Source organism: Bombina bombina, chromosome 2 (genome assembly GCF_027579735.1).
Source record: "Bombina bombina isolate aBomBom1 chromosome 2, aBomBom1.pri, whole genome shotgun sequence".
NCBI lineage: Eukaryota > Metazoa > Chordata > Amphibia > Anura > Bombinatoridae > Bombina > Bombina bombina.
This window is the reverse complement of record NC_069500.1, coordinates 13,378,087-13,399,104: the sequence shown is the minus strand read 5'-3', so window position 1 is coordinate 13,399,104 and position 21,018 is coordinate 13,378,087. Positions and strand designations below refer to the sequence as shown.

At 42.9% G+C, this 21,018-nt stretch overlaps 1 protein-coding gene across 1 annotated transcript in view; it reads left to right on the top strand.

Moving 5' to 3' along the window:
- Positions 1-21,018, top strand: part of LOC128647634 (C-type lectin domain family 12 member B) — a 299,612-nt gene that overhangs the window by 91,333 nt on the left and 187,261 nt on the right. The gene's annotated exons all lie outside the window — the stretch shown is intronic.

Sequence of the window (21,018 nt, the reverse complement as noted above, 5' to 3'; positions counted from 1 at the left end):
AGCTTCTCTTTGGACAGTCTGAATTCCACCCTGTAGGCCTATAGCCCTCATCCCTCCCCCCGATCTGCCGGGTTATTCAGGTATACCTTCATTATACAATTCACCTACCTACATATACAACTTTGTACCAATCCTACAAGATATGATGGAAAATTGCCTACTAATTTGTGTCTTGCTTGAAGAACTCAAAAGAAAGATGCATAATGGGTACAATAGCACAATAATGGCACTGAGATCACCAAACACTGAAGAAACTGACTACGCACCTACTGCAGCTGAAGAAAGAAAGCTTTATGACTGCGACATCAATGCTCTGCCGGTATCGAGACCTACCTGTCTTGTATCATCTAATAAGGGTGCTTATTAGAGGACCCTTCTGTAGCAGAGAAGCATTTACCTTTTTTGACCGCCCCGGCCGAGAAGGAAGCGGCCGATATTTCGGAGCATGGAGGGTGTGGCTCACAATGGCAGGAGGTGTTCGAATACAATGGGGGGCAAAAAGGGGTCTCTAACAATGCATGGAAATTCCAGAAACCGGATATTGGAGATGTTGTTGGAAGCAGACATGCTCATGCAATGGTCAGAGGGATCAGGGCCACACTTTAATTTGTCTTATACAGGGGACGTTGCTCCATTTCTCATTACAGCTCCCTTGATTGCTGGACACGCCGGACAGATCGGGAAGCATATTCAACCCAGTTTACACAGAATCAGAATAGGTTGATATTCCAACAAATTGAAGTTGGTGAGCCAACTCTAAATCTTTACAGCACTTTTCCATACATTCCTATATCATTGGCCTGGTTGGAATAAAGCATTCCTAAAAACTTTTACAGAATATACCTACTTGTCGCTCATATGGACTACTCTAAACAGTGGCATTAGTAATGCAATTTAGCCTTCCATGAGGACTATAACGTCTGACCACTTAGGACTTTATTCGCATGCTATATTTGTTATGATACTATCACTTCACAAGTTGTACGTTACTATATAATTATCAAGATGTATTCATAAGTGGCGTATATGACGAGACTTTACAAATATAAAAGATTAATGCTCTCTGTATTCTACAGGTCTAACATGAAGAGTTGGTACTATGTTTAGTGTATTTCCTGTCAACGAATTTACTGTATTAAAGAGTGAAGTAACTGAGAGTAGTCTTTAGATCTTATACTGCAAAATCCCAGAACAACAGATACCTAACGCAGTTCCGAATTTTCACGGGACTCAGAGAGCTACACTTTACCCCTATCTTAGCCCTTAGATACTTGGCTACACAGCATTTATATTATATTTTATATTCCATAGCTCCTTAACACAGCATAATTATGATGTAGGCCACGCAGGTATTTAATTTCAAATATGTTTTTGGGTTTCAAATAGGCGATTTAGACAAAATTGGTAACATCCGCTTCTAAGATTCATTGTAGGTGATCATTTTATATGTATTATGATAACATTCCCAGTTTATTATCTCGGCTTCTTACCTAGTAGCTCTTTGTCTGCCATAAACCCCAATATCTTGTATTTGTATATCATACACTATTTTATATTATGTTTCAGCATATTAACATACTAGTATGTTGTATTATGTATTTTGTCAGGTTCTAAACTAATTTGGATAAGAAAATTAACCTTTCGAACAAGATAGTATATATTGACTTATTGACTGTGAGGGTCATACTGATATGCTACAGGATATTTTTTCTCTGTAAAGGGGCATAGTGTGCTAAAAGAAGGCACACCCTGAGTTGTAATAAAAATGAACAGACATGGAAGTTATTCTAGCTTTTGTTCTATTCTCAGGGGTGCTGTTCTCTCTCTTCTGATATTTATGCAAATTACTCTTGGATCTTCCTAAGAGTAATGGGGGAAGCCAGACGTGGACCCTTGCACACATGCCCTTAGAGAGATGCAACTGCACCTCACTGATGAGGCCCACAGAAGGCAGAAACGATTGTCTGGGGTTGTTGTTTCTCTTAGTTAGAGAGGAATTGCCTGGTATTTTGGCAATGGACTGTCATTGGGTAGGGTCAGACTGATATGCTACAGGATATTTTTTCTCTGTAAAGGGGACTAGTGTGCAAAAAGAACGTGCACCCTGAGTTGTAATAAAAATGAACAGGCATGGAAGTTATTCTAGCTTTTATTGTATTCTCAGGAGTGCTGTTCTCTAGGTTGGCATAAAGTATCATCCTAGGCAGCAAAACATGATACAGAGGTTCTATTGGAATATTTGTATATAAAGTAAAAATCGAAGGTATCAGTGGAAGTCTTGTATTGTTCTGATGTGCGTCAAAATTGTACTCTTACTTTATTTGACTGTATTAGGAATTCATATATGTATTACAAAGAACACACACAGATATTTATCTTCAAAATCTCAAGATATATTCTGAACAGCTTTAGCTCTTTAATGTCAATGCTTAATGTTTTACTACAAATTTATATTACGGATCTACTCTTTTAGATGTGTGTTAAGTTGTGTCAAATGCGGGTGTAATTTGTTATATGTTGTCTGACATCTCAATACCTTAATAAAAAATTATTGAAAGAAAAAGAAAAAGGTTTGTAGCAAGTCTATTGGCGCCATTTTTCCAACATATAAACACATAATTACACATGAATACACATATGTACACACCTATATACACACCTATATGGTGTTAGAACTAATGGTCATAATACATTTGGTCATAGGACATATGGTCATAGCCATATGGTCACAAGGACTTTTGTCACTTAATACAAAGAAAGAACAGGAGCACCGGAAGATGTCTCAGTAGCATTTATTACCATCAAATTGCTACAATAAAATCCATCAAAGTTTCAAAAATGACATATCAAATTTTCAATCTCCTCAACAGTTGTACATGACAGCAAAATTGATGGCTTGCAATGGGAGGAAAAGAAGAATAGCAGCTGACGCTTTTCAGCTTCCTATCCATAGTCCTAGCTGAATACAATCTTTAAAACAAGCGCCCTTTTTCAAGGGCCATCTTCCCTCCCATTGGTCAACCGTTAAAGCCAATCAAATGATTCATCACAATACTGTACACTTTTTCATAAAAAAAGAATAGGAAGAGAGAGAGAGACAATGACTTTTGGTCATAAGAACTTATGGTCATAGGGCATTTGGTCATAAGACATATGGTCATAGGACATTTTGTCATAAGACATATGGTCATAGGACATTTGGTCATAAGACATATGGTCATAGGACTTTTGGTCATAACACAAATGGTCACTATTGAGCATAATAATATCAGGGCTCAAAAAGTCTTAAGACAAATGGTCACTATTGCTCATAGTAAAAAGGCCTGTGACCAAATGTCCTGTAACCAAATATCCTATGACCAAATGTCCCATGACCATATGTCCTGTTCATTTTTTATATGAATCTATTGAATTTTTTATCAATAACTAGGCCATGATGCTCTAAGGTGCATTGCAGGGATAGCATGGTGCAGTGTATTGGCTCACGCAGCACAGTATGCACCAAGCGGTAAACAGCACAGTGGTCATTTCTCCCCAAGTCTGAACATTGCTGTGTGCTCATTTGCATATGCAAACAGATAATTTCCTATGCATTCACATGCTAATGAAGATTTAACCCGGAAAAAAAAACAGCCCCTTTTGGTTAACTGACTTATATTGGTTATTGGTTTCACCTTTCTAAATAGTATTGCACTACCCTGGGGGTGAAATATTCCTGTAGGCATTGGCATCACTGGGGGGGGGGTGAGGACTGCACCTGGGTGACAAGATTGGGGGGTTACACCACCAGGCAGGCAGAAACTTACTCTACTTGAGTAATCCTCCTCATGGCTGTTCCGATGGGTGGTTCAGCTGCCCAGGTCACTTGCTGCATTTAGGAATGGTTGTTATAAAAACAAAACACTAAGAAATAAACAAACATAAAAAACAAACAAACAAACTTGTATTTATTTTGTTGCTGCCATGTGCAGCTTTGCTTTGTAGTAAAAGTATTTCTGCTCTATAGTCCCTCTCCTGAGCTGCCCCCCCCCCCCTACAAGCACAGTGGAAAGTGCCATTACTTCATTGTTCTAAATCCCTGTGCTATGCAGAGAGAGAAAGCAAGCTAATGTTAGTGTAAAGCATATTTGTGCTTGGAACGTCTTAAGGGTTATGCTGCCTGTCTGATATGTGAATCTGGTGCTGGGAGTGAGTGTGCAACATTGTTGCCAATGTTGGGGTGAAGACCTATACCTATAAACTGCATGGACAGCTTGATCACTCCCTCCTTCTGCCTTCTGTTCCTATTCGACTGAGAGAAGTGTTTTGAAGTGTTTTGGTGTTCCATGATGGATCGTCCCAGGCGCCAATCCATTCCTCCTAAGCGTCTAAGAGAGGATTCTCCATTTACACGGCAAGTATCTGGGAAGGGGAGAGAGGTCAGGTCTGGAATTGAGGAACCCTATATTCCCTTTAACTCAGGATGTTGATTTATTTGATTCAGGGATAATGGGCAGTTTAGGCAAAGAGGAGGGGGGAGAGGCAGCTCTAGATGACTCAGTTGGCCTTACCGATAGCTGGTTGCAGTAAGGAAGTGGTGGGTGGGTTCAGCAGGCCGCAGGGCCTAGTAGCTGGAAAGCAGGCAATGCCAGGGAGGATTTGGGTGCTGAGGGAGGTGATTCAGAAGTTGGCGGGCCTTCAAACCTTACTCCCGGGCAACGAGTACCTGGTGGCCTAGTGGCCTGCTTTCCTCCTAACCCCCCATCCCGGGATTAGAATGCAGCCTCGGGGCTCCTATGGCCTGGGGGTTTTAATGCAGGGCCTGGTGGTCTAGCAGTTTTGTTGTCGATTGCATCCCCCATACTTACCTAACTTACTGTTAAACAATGCAGCAATGGCGGCAGTTTCGGCCTTGGTGCAGGCCATTGCGTCGTCTGTGGCTGGTCCGGACGGTTCGTCTGCAGGGGCCGTCGGTGGTCCTGGGATCAAGGCGGGTAGGGTAGGGAGCATCGTTGTGAGGCTTTTATCTTCCATCTGGGTGTCTGGCCTTCAGCGCTGTTTTAAGGTGTTGCGGTCCACACGTGGGGCGGCTTCCGGTTTTGTGGCACGACGATCATGTCACTTCCAGTAGTCATGGGCATGACGTAATTTCCGGTGTTTTCCTCCTCATGGCACAGGTGAGTCAGGAGTCTGGGGACCCAGGGAGGTGGGTCAAGTGGCAGGGCAGGTGGCAGGAAAGAGTCCAGAGTGGTGGATCTGGAGGCGCACTCTGGAAGCGGACAAAACGCGGTTATGGAAGAAATTAATTGGCTGGCTTCATTGTTGGCTCAAAACCGCAGAACAGGCTGCCAAATAGGGAACAAGGGGTGGTTATGAGAAACCTCTGCGGCTGCGGTAGTTGAAACGCACCCCATACGGAGCTTCAGTCACTTCTAGGTCTTTTGAACTTCGCCTGTAGGGGGATATTTATCAAAGTCTCAACTTTGTTGCATTCGCCGGCACCAATACGCTCGCATAACATCGCCTAACATTGTGGCCTCATATCTCAATACGCTCTCCTTATTTATACAAAAAGACGGAAAAAGACGCACACCAAGTACAGGGCGATGAGCATCAGAGTGTTGTTAACTAACAGTCATCAATCTTGTGTCTATTCGGCTTTTTCCCAACTTTATTTATACCCTGTCACTAAACACTGCCACTATACTAAAATGTTTAACCCCTATCCCGCCGCTCCCCGACACCACCGCAACCTTAATAAAGTTATTAACCCCTATCCCGCCACTTCCCTACACCGCCGCAACCTAAATAAAGTTATTAACCCCTATCCCACCACTTTCCGACACCGCCGCAACCTAAATAAAGTTATTAACATTAACCCCTATCCCGCCATTCCCCGACACTGCCACAACCTAAATAAAGTTATTAACCCCTATCGACACCGTCGCCACTAAATTTTATTATTATTATTATTATTATACTTTATTTATGAAGCGCCATCATATTCCGCAGCGCTGTCCATGGATACAGTTCATTTAAATCAAACAATAATATAAAACTTCTAAGACACAGGACAAAATTTACAAACACATACAGGAGGAATTGATGGCCCTATTCCCATGGGAACTTACAATCTAGAAGGGTAGGAGGTTGAGAAACAGAAGGCGAGGGCTGCAAGATTGAGAAAGATGTTAATGCAGAGTTAGAGGAGGGAAATGTTGTTAGGTAAGAGAAATATTATTGAGTTGGGTGGTAGGCTTCTCTGAACAGAAAAGTCTTCAGAGAGCATTTAAAGGAAGAAAGATTATTGCAAAGCCTGACGGCACGAGGGAGAGTGTTCCAGAGGGTAGGTGCTGCATGACAGAAGTCCTGCAGTCTAGCATGAGAGGAGGTGATAGACACAGATGCAAGGAGCAGGTCATTGTTAGATCTTAGTGGACGGGCTGGAGTATACTTGTTGATTAGAGAGGATAGGTAGAGGGGAGCGGTGTTTGTGAGCGCTTTGTATGCAAGGGTGAGAATTTTGAATTTAATTCTGCTGTGTATGGGGAGCCAATGAAGGGACTCGCAGAGAGGTGCAGCAGAGAATGAGTGAAGGGAAAGGTGGATCAGCCTGGCAGAGGCATTTAGGATGGATTGAAGGGGGGAGAGGCGGGAAAGAGGAAGGCCAGTAAGTAGGTTATTGCAGTAGTCAAGTCGGGAAATAACAAGGGAGTGGATTATTTGCTTTGTGGTGTTAAATAAACGTATTGACCCGTAAACCTCTGGCCTCCCACATCACTACCATTAACTAAATCTATTAACCCCTAAACCGCCATCCCCCCACATTGCCTTAAACTAAATGAAGCTATTAACCCCTAAACCTAACATCCCGCTAACTTTAAATTAAAATCACAACATCCCTATGTTCAAATAATTTTAAACTTACCTGTAGAATTAAAATAAACTAAATTACATATTAAAGAAACCTAACCCTACTCAAATTATTTAAATATACTATTAAACATTATTAAAAGTACTAAATTACAGAAAAAAACTAACACTGAGTTACAAAAAAAAACAACTAAATTACGAAAAATTAAAAATCACATTATCAAATATAAAAAAGAATTTCGCCTAATCTAATAGCCCTATAAAAATAAAAAAAGCCCCCCAAATTAGCTCTTTTACATGCCCAGACCCTAATCTAAAAATAAAACCCACCTAAAAAACCCTTAAAAAAACCTAACACTAACCCCCGACGATCCACTTACAGTTCTTGAAGTCCCGCTTGAAGGATCCATATGGAGCCGGAGAAGTCATCATCCAGACGCAAGAAGTCTTTGTCCGGGCGGCCTCTTCCATCTTCATCCAGCTGGAGAAGTCCTCATCCAGTCGGCAAGAAGTCTTCATCCAGACGGCATCTTCTATCTTCATCCATCCGGCATGGAGTGGGTCCATCCTGAAGACATCCAGCGCAGAGCATCCTCTTCATACGGTCGCCGCCGTAAGCTGGAACTTCAATGCAAATGACGTCATCTAAGATGGCGTCCCTTGCATTCCTATTGGCTGATAGATTTCAATCAGCCAATAGGATTAGAGCTGCTAAAATCCTATTGGCTGTTCAAATCAGACAATAGGATTAGAGCTGCTAAAATCCTATTGGCTGTTCCAAACAGCCAATAGGATTGAGCTTTCATCCTATTGGCTGATCGGATTGAGACAGGCGGATTGTATGTTACATCACAAATATCAACATTTGCCGTTTGAGGCTTTGATAAATATCCCCCGTAGGGTCATCCCTATGAGAAGGGTGTTTAACAGGAGATTGGAGGGCCCGTTGAAGGTAAAGGATAGGAGGCACAAGCAATGTAGGGTCTCAGAAGAGATGAAGGAAGATCTGAAAGTTTGGATGTTGTTTCTATCAGACTTTAACGGGGTCTTGATGTGGAGACAAGTGAGAATGTCTAGTCAGGTGTTGCACCTGTTCACAGATGCAGTGGGGGTTCATGGTTTTGAAGCATACTTCAAGGGCGCTTGGAGTGCAGAACCTTGGCCCCTCGAATGAGTAGCTAAGGGCTTGACTAGGAATTTGACATGGCTAGAGTTGTTTCCCATAGTGGTGGCCACCGAATTAAGGGGGGAAGCGACTAGCCAACAAAACTGTTATTTTTTGGTGCAACATCATGTGTTGTATTCGCTATCAATAAGCTTATTGTAACGCTCGTGGGCTACTCCTCTATCAGAACAAACACGGCCAGTAGTATTGTTATCCCGGAGTTGAGGCGGAATGATAGGGAATATAGCAGAGCAGAGAAAGTTAGCGAGATGAGGAAGGCTGCACTCCCCACAGGCAGGACAGTCCCCTGCGGAAACAGCAGAGTAGTCCAAGGATGAACCACTAGTATGGTCAGGCAGGCAGGGTCTGGCAACAGCAAAGCAGTCCAAAGGCACACCACAAGAATGGTCAGGCAGGCAGGGTTTTGCAACAGTAAAGTAGTCCAAGGATAAACCACTAGAATGGTAAGGCAGGCAGGGTTTAGCAACAGCAAAGCAGTCCAGCAGATTAAGGGTTAAGGCAGGTAGAGTAGTCAGACATGCAGGTTCAGCAACAGTAATAAATCCAGCAGATTAAGGGTTAAGGCAGGTAGAGTAGTCAGGCAGGCAGGTTCAGCAGCAGTAATCAATAGGTAGATAGAAAGAACGATCTGTCACACCCAGGAGCACAAAAAGAAACACCTATACTTGGGCAGTGACAGATCGTTAGTGTAACATTTAAATAGGCGCAGGATTCATGCCACTGAGCTCCAACCGGCATCAGGAGCGTGCGGCAATGATGTCAGCACCGCACGCATCCTGAGCCGACACTGCCCCTGGCAATGAGCAGGGAAGGAGATGCTGCACCCCTAGCAACGTCTAGAGTGGCGCGGAGTGACATAGCCCCCTTCTCAAGGGTTCCCTCTGGGAACCAGAGTTGGCTTCAAAGGATGAGTAGCATGGAATCTGGAGATCAGAGATGGAGCATGCACATCACGGGCAGGAACCCAGGAATGATCTGCCACGGAGTAACCCTTCCAATGTATTAGATACTGCAGTTGTTTGCGCCTGTATCTGGAGTCCAGAATATTAGCTACCGCATATTCGGGGTCACCACGGATTGAGAGCAGAGGAGGAGGAGCTTGGAGCCGGGTATATCTATTCTTGATGTAAAGTTTAAGTAGATAGATGTGGAAGACTGGATGTATGCATAGGGTTTTTGGCAAAGCCACTTTGTAGGCAACAGGAGGTATTTTCATGACCTTTTAAGGACCGATGAACCTAGGCCCCAATTTATGACAGGGTTGACGTAGACAAATATGTTGAGTAGAGATCCAAACACGTTCACCCACTGGAATAGCATGTATAGAAGCCCTATGATGATCAGCAAACTTCTTATATCTAGAAACAGCTAAACACCGCTGAGAGTGAATACGTTACCAATGAGTGGTGAGTTCAGTTATGTGTCGGTCTTTGGCAGGGACCCCAGTGGACTGAGCTGAAAGAGGGAAGACACAAGGTAAAAACCCTGCTGCGGCTTGAAACGGAGAACATCGAAGAGAAGAGTGCCAATGAGTGTTTCTTACCAGCTCAGCTAGGGGTAGCAACTCAGACCAGTTGGTATGGCGAGCGTTGACAAAGACTCTAAGGGAGGCTTCAAGATCCTGGTTTGCTCTCTCAGTTATTCCATTGGTCTGAGGATGGTAGCCAGATAACAAGGAAACAATGGTTCCAATCAACTTACAAAAGGCTCTCCAGAAGGTAGAGATGAACTGTGGACCTCTGTCGCAAACAATATTCACAGGAATGCCATGAAGTCGTACCACATGCAAGAGAAAAAGGGATGATAATTCTTGAACAGAAGGCAGTTTGGTTAGGGGTACAAAGTGAGCCAGTCTGGAAAAGCGGTCCACCACAACCCAGATGACTGTATGGTGGTTGGAAGACGGAAGGTCCACAATGAAGTCCATTGTTATGTGTGTCCATGGTTGTTTGGGAATGGACAATGGTTGGAGCAAGCCAGGAGGCAAGGATTGGGGAGTCTTGTTGGCAGCACAAATTGTGCAGGCTCTCACATAATCCTCAGTGTCAGACTTCATAGTAGGCCAACAAACATGTTGGGAAAGACGCTTGAAAGTCCTAGTCGAACCAGGATGTCCTGAGAGTTTGCTATCATGAGCCCAGGCTAGCACAGGGATACGTAGGTTCAGAGGTACAAAAAGGATATTGGAGGCCATGGGGGCACCAGGAGGTTTTCTAGACTAAGCATGTTGCAATCTTTGAAGAAGGGTGGTATTGAGCAACCACACAGGAGGGGGGTATGATGTGTTCAATAGGCACTTCTGAGGAATTACTTGAGTGAGGGGACTGACAGGAAAGGGCATCCGCCTTCTTGTTCTTGGTCCCAGGAAGATAAGAGACCACGAAAGTAAAACGGGAAAAGAACAAGGCCCAGCTGGCATGTCGAGGATTGAGTCAATGAGCAGTCTCTAGGTAAGTCAGATTCTTGTGGTTGGTGAGAATCTGAATAGGATTGGCGGTGCCCTCTAACCAATGATGTCATTCATTCAAGGCCATCTTAATGGCTAAAAGTGCACGATTACCCACATCATAGTTCCTTTCAGCAGGAGTAAAGCGTTTAGAGAAAAAGGCTACAGGGTGAGACTTGGAAGTCACAGGGTCCCTTTGGGTAAAAACTGCTCCAGCCCCTATCTCGGAGGCATCAACCTCTAAAGTGAACTGTAGGTCAGGATCAAGATCGCGGGGCAAAGGATCTGAACAGAATGCCTTTTTCAGAAAAGAGAAGGCATTTATGGCCTCCAGATGCCAATTTTTACAGTCTTTGTTCCGTTTTGTCAATTCAGTGAGAGGAACAACTGTTTGAGAAAAGTTCTTTATAAACTTGAGGTAATAATTGGAGAATCCCAAAAACTTCTGCAATTCCTTTAAAGAGGTAGGTTGTGGCCATTCTAGTACTGAGGTGAGTTTAGCAGGATCCATGGCAAAACCCTCATTCAAGATAACATAACCAAGGAATTGGATCTGCACTTGATCAAACACACTTTTCTAGCTTGGCTACCAAAGAATTATCTCTGAGACAAAGAAGCACCTGTCTCACGTGCCTCATGATGCTTCTCTAAAGTGGAAGAGAAAACAAGGATGTCATCCAGATAAACAATGACAGTGTGGTTGAGAAAGTTACAGAAGACATCGTTGACAAATGCCTGGAAGACTGCAGGGGCGTTACATAGCCCGAAGGGCATTACAAGGTATTCGTAATGCCCAGATCTTGTGTTAAAGGCGGTCTTCCATTCGTGGCCTGGAAAGATGTGAATCAGATTGTATGCCTCATGTAAGTCCAGTTTGGTGAAAAAGCGAGCATCCTGGAGTGAGTCATACAGTTCGGTGATCAATAGTATGGGATAGCGATTCTTGATGGTTATGTTGTTCAAGGCCCTGTAGTCAATGCCAGGTCTGAGCCCACCATCCTTCTTACTGACAAAAAAGAAGCCAGCCCCTGCAGGAGAGGAGGAAGGGTGAATGAAACCTTTAGCTAGGTTCTCTTGGATGTACTCCTCCATGGATTTGGTTTCAGCCTTGGAGAGTGGATAAGTCCTCCCTTTAGGAAGTGGGGCTCCAGGAAAGAGGTCGATCTTGCAATCATAGGTACGGTGGGGCAGCATCACGTCGGCTGCCTTTTTCTAAAACACATCCGCAAAGTCCGTGTATACTGAAGGAAGGTTTGAAGGAGTCTGTATACTGGCTATGGGAATATGGGGCAAGGCAGGAGTGGAAACAGGAGGTACCGCAGGAGGCCAGTTGTCCCTCAGCCCAGTTGAACTGTGGATTGTGTACCCAAAACCAAGGAAGACCAAGGATGACAGGCTGTGCTGGGGAATGAATGAACTCAAACTGCAGCTGTTCAGTGTGGAGGACACAGTTAGGGTCAGGGGTGCTGACTCAAAGTGGATCATGCCCGAACCAAGGGGGTTGCCATCCAGGGTAGTTATTTTGAGACAATGTCTTTCCTGCAGAAGAGGCAAACCAGCTTGAATTATGAAATGGTGATTCAGGAAGTTTTCCGCTGCCCCTGAATCAATGAAGGCTTGAGTGTGGACAGTATTCTGAAGGAAGGGTAACAGGTACCAGGATCTGAGAGGAGCGAGGGGATGTAGTAGAGACCATGCTTAGAGGTACCCCAGTGTTATCCCCTAAGCATTGGCTTTTCCCGGCCAAATGTCACAGTCCTTTAGTTGGTGGGTGTTAGATCCACAATAAAAACATAGTCTCAGTCTCCTTCTCTGCCTTTCAGACTCTGAGGGTTTGAAGGAGGAGAGATTTGTGGGTTCCTCTACTGAGGTAACTGGAGCTGCTGAAGGTGTAGTGGATGCTCCCGCAACTGGGTGAATAGGAGGATGAGAGGGAAGGACCCTCCTTGTTCTGTCTCTCTCAGCTTGCCTTTCCTGAAAGCGAGAGTCCATATTGATTCAAAGCGCTATAAAGTCATCCAAAGAAGAAGGAATATCATGATAAGTGAGTTCATCTTTGATGTGTTCATGGAGACCCCTCCTAAAGGCTGCCTTGAGAGCACTGCCATCCCAAGTGGTTTCAAGTACCAAGGTGCGGAATTCAATGGCAAATTGTGCCACAGTTTTATTGCCCTGGTGGAGATTAAGGAGAGAATATTCCGCAGCAGAGGTACGACCAGAAGTCCCAAACACAGAAGATAAGGCAGAAATGAACTCATCAGCATCATGCAGGAGTGTAGTGTCTGTTCCAAAAGGGGAGAGACCCAGGCTAGGGCCTTGTCCTTTAACAAGGAAATGATAAAGGTGACCCTTGACTGATGAGACCAAAATGTGTGAGGGTCATTGCAGAAGCGCAGCCAGCATTGGTTTAGAAAGCCCCTGTAATCAGTAGTACCTTCATACTTGTCAGGCAAGGGTATCCGGGGTATACTTCCAGAAGCAGAGGAAGAAGTCACAGTACTAGGAGTAGGGGCTTGTGGTGAAGCAACAGGAGCGGCATCCCTCGCTGCAACTAGTAAGAAGAGTTGAGTGGTAATAGCCTCTATCTTGGAATCCATATTCTGCAACTGCATCTGTCCCTGATGATAAACAGCTTGTGCCACCTCATCTGGCTGCATGGCCCAAGTATAATGTAACGCTTGTGGAATACTCCTCTATCAGACCAAACTCGGCCAGTAGTCTTTTTATCCCAGCATCAAGCCAGAATGATAGGGAATATCCCAGAGCAGAGAAAGTTAGCAAGATGAGGAAGGCAGCACTCACCACAGGCAGGATAGTCCCCAGCAGCAACAGCAGAATAGTCCAAGGATGAACCACTAGAATGGTCAGGCAGGCAGGGTTTGGCAACAGCAAAGCAGTCCATCAGATTAAGGGCACAGGATTCACGGCACTAAGCTACGTCCGGCATCAGGACCGTGCGGCGATGATGTCAGCACCACACGCATCCTGAGCCGACATTGCCCCTGGTAACGACCAGGGAAGGAGGTGCCGCAACCCGCACCCCTAGCAACAGCTAGAGCGGTGCGGCGTAACACTTTCAGCTTCTTCCTCAGTGGTGGTGAGATATTTACATTGGTTGGTGCTGAGTTGTTTGCGACACAATATTGACTTTTCGGCACAACACGCGCCAGGGGTGAACAACGTGGTTGCAGACACGCTGTCTCACTTTCAGTGGGATCTGTTTAGAAGATTGGTTCCAAGAGCAGATAAAGTACCTTCTTGTCCTTCCTTTCTTTGGCAGGTGGCTGAGGGGGGGGACGTACTGACTTATTTGGTGAAGGCTTCGCTGGCTCCTGCTACTTGGAGGGCGTACATTAAAAATTGGGCAGAACGGGAGGCCTTCTTGATGGGTAAGGACTTTGCATTAGCAGATAGTTCTCCAGCATGGGTATTGGAATGGATGGTACAGTTGAAGGAGAGTGGATGCAGGAAGGGAGCAATGCAGGGGCAATTGGCAGCAATTGCATTTCTCAGTAAGTTAAAGGGCTTGCCGGATCATACAAATTCGTTCTTAGTTCATCAAGTGTTAAAAGGCTGGGGCAGGATTGAAGTGTGGTTGGCAGACAGACGCAAGCCCATCACAGTTCAGCGGTTAGAAGTTTTGTTGGCAGTATTGCCAAAGGTTTGCGCAGATGACTTCCAAGTTTGCTCATTTAGGGCAGTGTTTGCAATGGCGTTCTTTGGTTCCCTGAGAGTAGGAGAACTGGTAGCTCAGTCCAGACTATTGGTGGGGACGGGTATTCAGGTGCAACATGTTCGGTTTGATCAGAAGGCATTGCTACTGTATATCCCGAGATCTAAAACAGATCAAGAGAGGAAAGGGGTATGGTTAACAATGCAGGAACAGTAAAGACCTGAGTGTTGTCCTGTTAGGCTAGTCTCTGAGTACTCTAAGAGGCGGCAGGGAGTATCAGGGCAATTTTTTTTTACATATTGATGGTACCAATCTGTCCAAATTTCAGTTTTAAAGGGTGTAGAACTTCACGGCAGAGAAGGTGGGGCATAACCCTGACGTTAATGTGCATCGCTCGTTTCGCATTGGCTCTGCCACTAGTGCAGCTGCCGAAGGGGTGTCAGAACAAGGTATTAAGAAATTAGGTAGATGGAACTCTAATCGTTATAAGTTATATATTAGACCGTTAAGTGAACATAGTTAAGTAGTCATTTGTTTAGTTGCATATTGTTGATCAGTTTAGCCATTGTTATACTAATTCTCATTTGCTTTAGGGTTAAGGACCCCTCCTTACAGGGCGTGGATAGTCGGGCACTCATATGTGCACTGGGCGGCAATACATGCCTTGAAACATCCGGGCGGCCAGCAGCTGGGGATTTGACCAGATGCGGTTTCCATTAGGTGGCTTGGGAGGAGGAGAATGTCGGGAGGTCTCGAAGAGCTGTTCACCGGTGGGGCAGGCCATCCCTAATGGTGCTACATCTGGGGGGGAATGATGTGGGTACTGGGCCGGTGCTTGAGTTGACATGTATTATCGAATCAGATGTGCAGTGGTTGAAAGTTAGCTTCCCATGGTCGAATGTTATAGCTCAGTTACAGTAGAGGAATGTGCGAGTGCATAGATCAGCTTACAGGATTCGAAAGAAGTTGACCAGGGATGTGGGGAGGTTGATTGTGGAGGAAGGTGGTTTCGTGATCGGGCATGAAAACATTATTGTGGATTGTAAATGCCTCTATAGACCTGATGGTGTGCACTTGACTGAAGAGGGTTTAGATTTGTTTTTAGCAAACTTGAAGGAGGCATGCAGTCGCTATGTACTGTAAAGAGTCCCTATGTAAAAATTGTGAGTGGTGGCGGCAAGAGCTCCAGTTTGATATGGGGCAAGTGTAGCTCTTCTGGCGGGGTTATGTTGCAAGTCGCAGCTTGTAACACCTCTTCCCGTGGGCCTGCTGACCTAGAAATCCCTAACGAATGAACGAATGATGCCAACGATGGCTGTTGACCTCAAAGCACTTGCTCAAAGTTTGTTATTTGTACATATATATAATTTAGGATCTCAGTTACTGCCACCTAGCGTTAAAGCTTTGAAAAAGTTTAGTAATTTGTGCCTGGTTATTTAATAAAAGTGACATTGCTCCATGGTCTTATACCTCCAAAATTTGTCTGTGTGTTTATTGGGTAAAGTGGTAATGAAGTAATGGCGATTTAACCCTTATGTTAGTGTAGATTATATTTGTGCTTGGAGCGTCTTAAGGATTATGCTGCCTCTCTGATATGTGAATCTGGTGCTGGGATTGAGTGTGCAACATTGTTGCCAATGTTGGGGTGGAGAGTGTTTACCTATAAAATGCATGGACAGCTTGATCACTCCCTCTTTCTGTTCCTGTTCGACTGAGAGAAGTGTTTTCCCACCTGGTCCCGCCCTTGTTGTTTAACATTTGATTTGTTTGCAGGTATCATGGGGCAGCACTGAAGTAGCGGCAACAACTAGGGTGGCTTGAGGACTTTGGCGGGAGCATGTCTACTCAGGCTAGCTGTTGTAAGCTCAAAGTGTTAAAGTTCGGCTTCCCCTTGCTGATGTTTGTTGATGTGTCTGCCATCTTGAGGGCCATTAGGGTTTGAAATGTATGTGGTTATAGAGAACTGCGCCTAGATTTATATATATACAAGCTACACTACATGAGACCCCCTAACTGGATCTTGGATTCAAAATAACAAAAAAGGGAATAGGAGCACCAAAATTGGCCAAAGTATATATAAAACAGGATAAATCCGGGACAAAGCTGACTGAAAAGGAGGTTGATATTGACAATGGTATATCTAATAATGTATAATATATATAATATTTCACCTACAGTTGGTCTTTCTATGTAGGCAAATAAGTTTAGAAACTAGTTGTTTCAAAATGCTTAAAACTATTTATTTATATTAAAAACTAATACATTTTTTTTAAATAAAATGTTTTATATAATAAAAAAGAGTGACTCAGGATTGGTTGCTCTCACTATATATTAAAAACTGTTCAGATAAAGTACAATACAATCGGATTCAATGTTATAGAAATACATAGGATACAATTGGTATACAAAATATAAGTGCAAATGATGAATACACTAATAGAAGAGACAATCTCAGAAGATAGATAAAAATAGTACAATGTCTGGATAGATCTCCGGTAAGGATACCGGTTACAAACGTATACACGTGCAATAAAAGTAATAAACTGTGGAAAATACAATCAAAAAATGGCTAAAAATTGCAAAAAATATAAAAAATATATATATAAAAATCAAAAATTAAAAAACATATCGTGTAAAATATGTGAAAAAATATATGTGAAAAAAATGTGAAAAAATATAAAGAAAAAAAAAATATATATATTGTAATAAAGTGTCCAAATCAAAAATAAAAAAATATCCGTAGGTATAACTCCAATGATGATATGTATATAATACCCCAAAAATATATAAATATGCGTATGTGTCCAGTAGTATTATAGTACTTATGATATAATCCAAGTGTCCAAATAAGTGTGTATACTATTAGTAATAATTCCTGAGTCCAAACTCGATATCCAAGAAGTCCTGCTGCTGGGATAATAACTAGTGATAAACAATACAATCCTAAAAATCCTTTCTTTTTTATATATATATATTTTCACATTTTTTTCACATATATTTTTTCACATATTTTACACGATATGTTTTTTAATTTTTTATTTTTATATATATATTTTTTTTTTTTTTGCAATTGTTGGCAATTTTTTGATTGTATTTTCCACAGTTTATCACTTTTATTGCACGTGTATACGCTTGTAACCGGTATCCTTACCGGAGATCTATCCAGACATTGTACTATTTTTATCTATCTTCTGAGATTGTCTCTTCTATTAGTGTATTCATCATTTGCACTTATATTTTGTATACCAATTGTATCCTATGTATTTCTATAACATTGAATCCAAGTGTATTGTATTTTATCTGAACAGTTTTTAATATATAGTGAGAGCGACCAATCCTGAGACACACTTTTTTATTATATAAAAAAAAGTTATTTAAAAAAAAATTGTATTAGTTTTTAATATAAATAAATAGTTTTAAGCATTTTGAAACAACTAGTTTCTAAACTTATTTGCCTATATAGAAAGACCAACTGTAGGTGAAATATTATATATTATGCCGAGCATTATATATATAATATTTATATATATAACTAGATGTACATCTACATATACAGTCTTTTTATAACTGTGTGTGTATCATTATATGCATAAATATGGGTATGTCATTGTAAATGCATACGTATGTAGTGTCTTTTATGTGTATGTGTATGTGCATATGCAAATGTATCTGTGTGTATATGTGTGCATATGGCAGTGTATCTGTGTGTGTGTGTATGTGTGCATATGGCAGTGTATGTGTGTGTGTGTGTGTGTGTATGTGTGCATATGGCAGTGTATCTGTGTGTGTGTGTGTGTATGTGTGCATATGGCAGTGTATCTGTGTGTGTTTGTGTGTGTGTGTGTGTGCATATGGCAGTGTATATGTGTGTGTGTGTGTATGTGTGCATATGGCAGTGTATCTGTGTGTGTGTGTGTGTGTATGTGTGCATATGGCAGTGTATCTGTGTGTGTGTGTGTATGTGTGCATATGGCAGTGTATCTGTGTGTGTTTGTGTGTGTGTGTGCATATGGCAGTGTATCTGTGTGTGTGTGTGTGTGTGTATGTGTGCATATGGCAGTGTATCTATGTGTGTGTCTATGTGTGCATATGGCAGTGTACCTGTGTGTGTGTATGTGTGCATATGGCAGTGTATCTGTGTGTGTGTGTGTGTGTATGTGTGCATATGGCAGTGTATATGTGTGTGTGTGTGTATGTGTGCATATGGCAGTGTATCTGTGTGTGTATGTGTATGTGTGCATATGGCAGTGTATCTGTGTGTGTGTGTATGTGTGCATATGGCAGTGTATCTGTGTGTGTTTGTGTGTGTGTGTGTGTGTGTGCATATGGCAGTGTATCTGTGTGTGTGTGTGTGTGTGTGTGTGTGTGTATGTGTGCATATGGCAGTGTATCTATGTGTGTGTCTATGTGTGCATATGGCAGTGTACCTGTGTGTGTGTATGTGTGCATATGGCAGTGTATCTGTGTGTGTGTGTGTATGTGTGCATATGGCAGTGTATCTGTGTGTGTGTGTGTGTGTGTGTGTATGTGTGCATATAGCAGTGTATCTGTGTGTGTGTGTGTGTGTCTATGTGTGCATATGGCAGTGTATCTGTGTGTGTGTGTATATATGGCAGTGTATCTGTGTGTGTGTATGTGTGCATATGGCAGTGTATCTATGTGTGTGTCTATGTGTGCATATGGCAGTGTACCTGTGTGTGTGTATGTGTTCATATGGCAGTGTATCTGTGTGTGTGTGTCTATGTGTGCATATGACAGTGTATCTGTGTTTGTGTGTGTGTGTGTGTGTGTATGTGTTCATATGGCAGTGTATCTGTGTGTGTGTGTGTGTGTGTGTGTGTATGTGTGCATATGGCAGTGTATCTCTGTGTGTGTATGTGTGCATATGGCACTGTATCTGTTTGTGTGTGTGTGTGTATGTGTGCATATGGCAGTGTATCTGTGTGTGTATGTGCATATGGCAGTGTATCTGTGTGTGTGTGTGTGTATGTGTGCATATGTAAATGTTTCTGTGTGTGTGTCTATGTGTGCATATGGCAGTGTATCTGTGTGTGTGTGTATGTGTGTGTATATGTGAATATGGCAGTGCATGTGTGTGTGTGTATATGTGCATATGGCAGTGAATCTGTGTGTGTGTGTGTGTATGTATGTGTGCATATGGCAGTGTATCTGTATGTGTGTGTGTGTGTGTATGTATGTGTGCATATGGCAGTGTATCTGTGTGTGTGTATGTGTGTGTGTGTATATGTGCATATGGCAGTGTATCTGTGTGTGTGTGTGTGTGTATATGTGCATATGGAAGTGTATCTGTGTGTGTGTGTGTGTGTATGTATGTGTGCATATGGCAGTGTATCTGTGTGTGTGTGTGCATAAGGCAGTGTGTCTGTGTGTGTGTGTGTGTGTATGTTTGCATATGGCAGTTTATCTGTGTGTGTGTGTGTGTGTGTGTGTGTGCATATGGCAGTGTATCTGTGTGTGTGTGTGTCTATGTGTGCATATGGCAGTGTATCTGTGTGTGTGTGTGTGTGTATGTATGTGTGCATATGGCAGTGTATCTGTGTGTGTGTGTGTGTGTGTGTGTGTCTATTTGTGCATATGGCAGTGTATCTGTGTGTGTGTGTGTGTGCATATTGCAGTGTATCTGTGTATGTGTGTATATGTGTGCATATGGCAGTGTATCTGTGTGATGTGTGTGAATGTGTGCATATGCCAGTGTATCTGTGTGTGTGTATGTGTGCATATGCAGTGTATCTGTGTGTGTGTGTATGTGTGCATATGGCACTGTATCTGTTTGTGTGTGTGTGTGTGTATGTGTGCATATGGCAGTGTATCTGTGTGTGTATGTGCATATGGCAGTGTATCTGTGTGTGTGTGTGTGTATGTGTGCATATGTAAATGTTTCTGTGTGTGTGTCTATGTGTGCATATGGCAGTGTATCTGTGTGTGTGTGTATGTGTGTGTATATGTGAATATGGCAGTGCATGTGTGTGTGTGTATATGTGCATATGGCAGTGAATCTGTGTGTGTGTGTGTGTGTATGTATGTGTGCATATGGCAGTGTATCTGTATGTGTGTGTGTGTGTGTGTGTATGTATGTGTGCATATGGCAGTGTATCTGTGTGTGTGTATGTGTGTGTGTGTATATGTGCATATGGCAGTGTATCTGTGTGTGTGTGTGTGTGTATATGTGCATATGGAAGTGTATCTGTGTGTGTGTGTGTGTGTGTATGTATGTGTGCATATGGCAGTGTATCTGTGTGTGTGTGTGCATAAGGCAGTGTGTCTGTGTGTGTGTGTGTGTGTGTGTGTATGTTTGCATATGGCAGTTTATCTGTGTGTGTGTGTGTGTGTGTGTGTGTGTGCATATGGCAGTGTATCTGTGTGTGTGTGTGTCTATGTGTGCATATGGCAGTGTATCTGTGTGTGTGTGTGTGTATGTATGTGTGCATATGGCAGTGTATCTGTGTGTGTGTGTGTGTGTGTCTATTTGTGCATATGGCAGTGTATCTGTGTGTGTGTGTGTGCATATTGCAGTGTATCTGTGTATGTGTGTATATGTGTGCATATGGCAGTGTATCTGTGTGATGTGTGTGAATGTGTGCATATGCCAGTGTATCTGTGTGTGTGTATGTGTGCATATGCAGTGTATCTGTGTGCGTGTGTGTTTATTTGTGCATATGTAAATGTATCTGTGTGTGTGTCTATGTGTGCATGTGGCAGTGTATGTGTGCATATGGCAGTGTATCTGTGTGTGTGTGTGTGTGTGTATGTGTGCATATGGCAGTGTATCTGTATGTATGTGTGTCTATTTGTGCATATGGTAGTGTATCTGTGTGTGTATGTGTGCATATGGCAGTATAT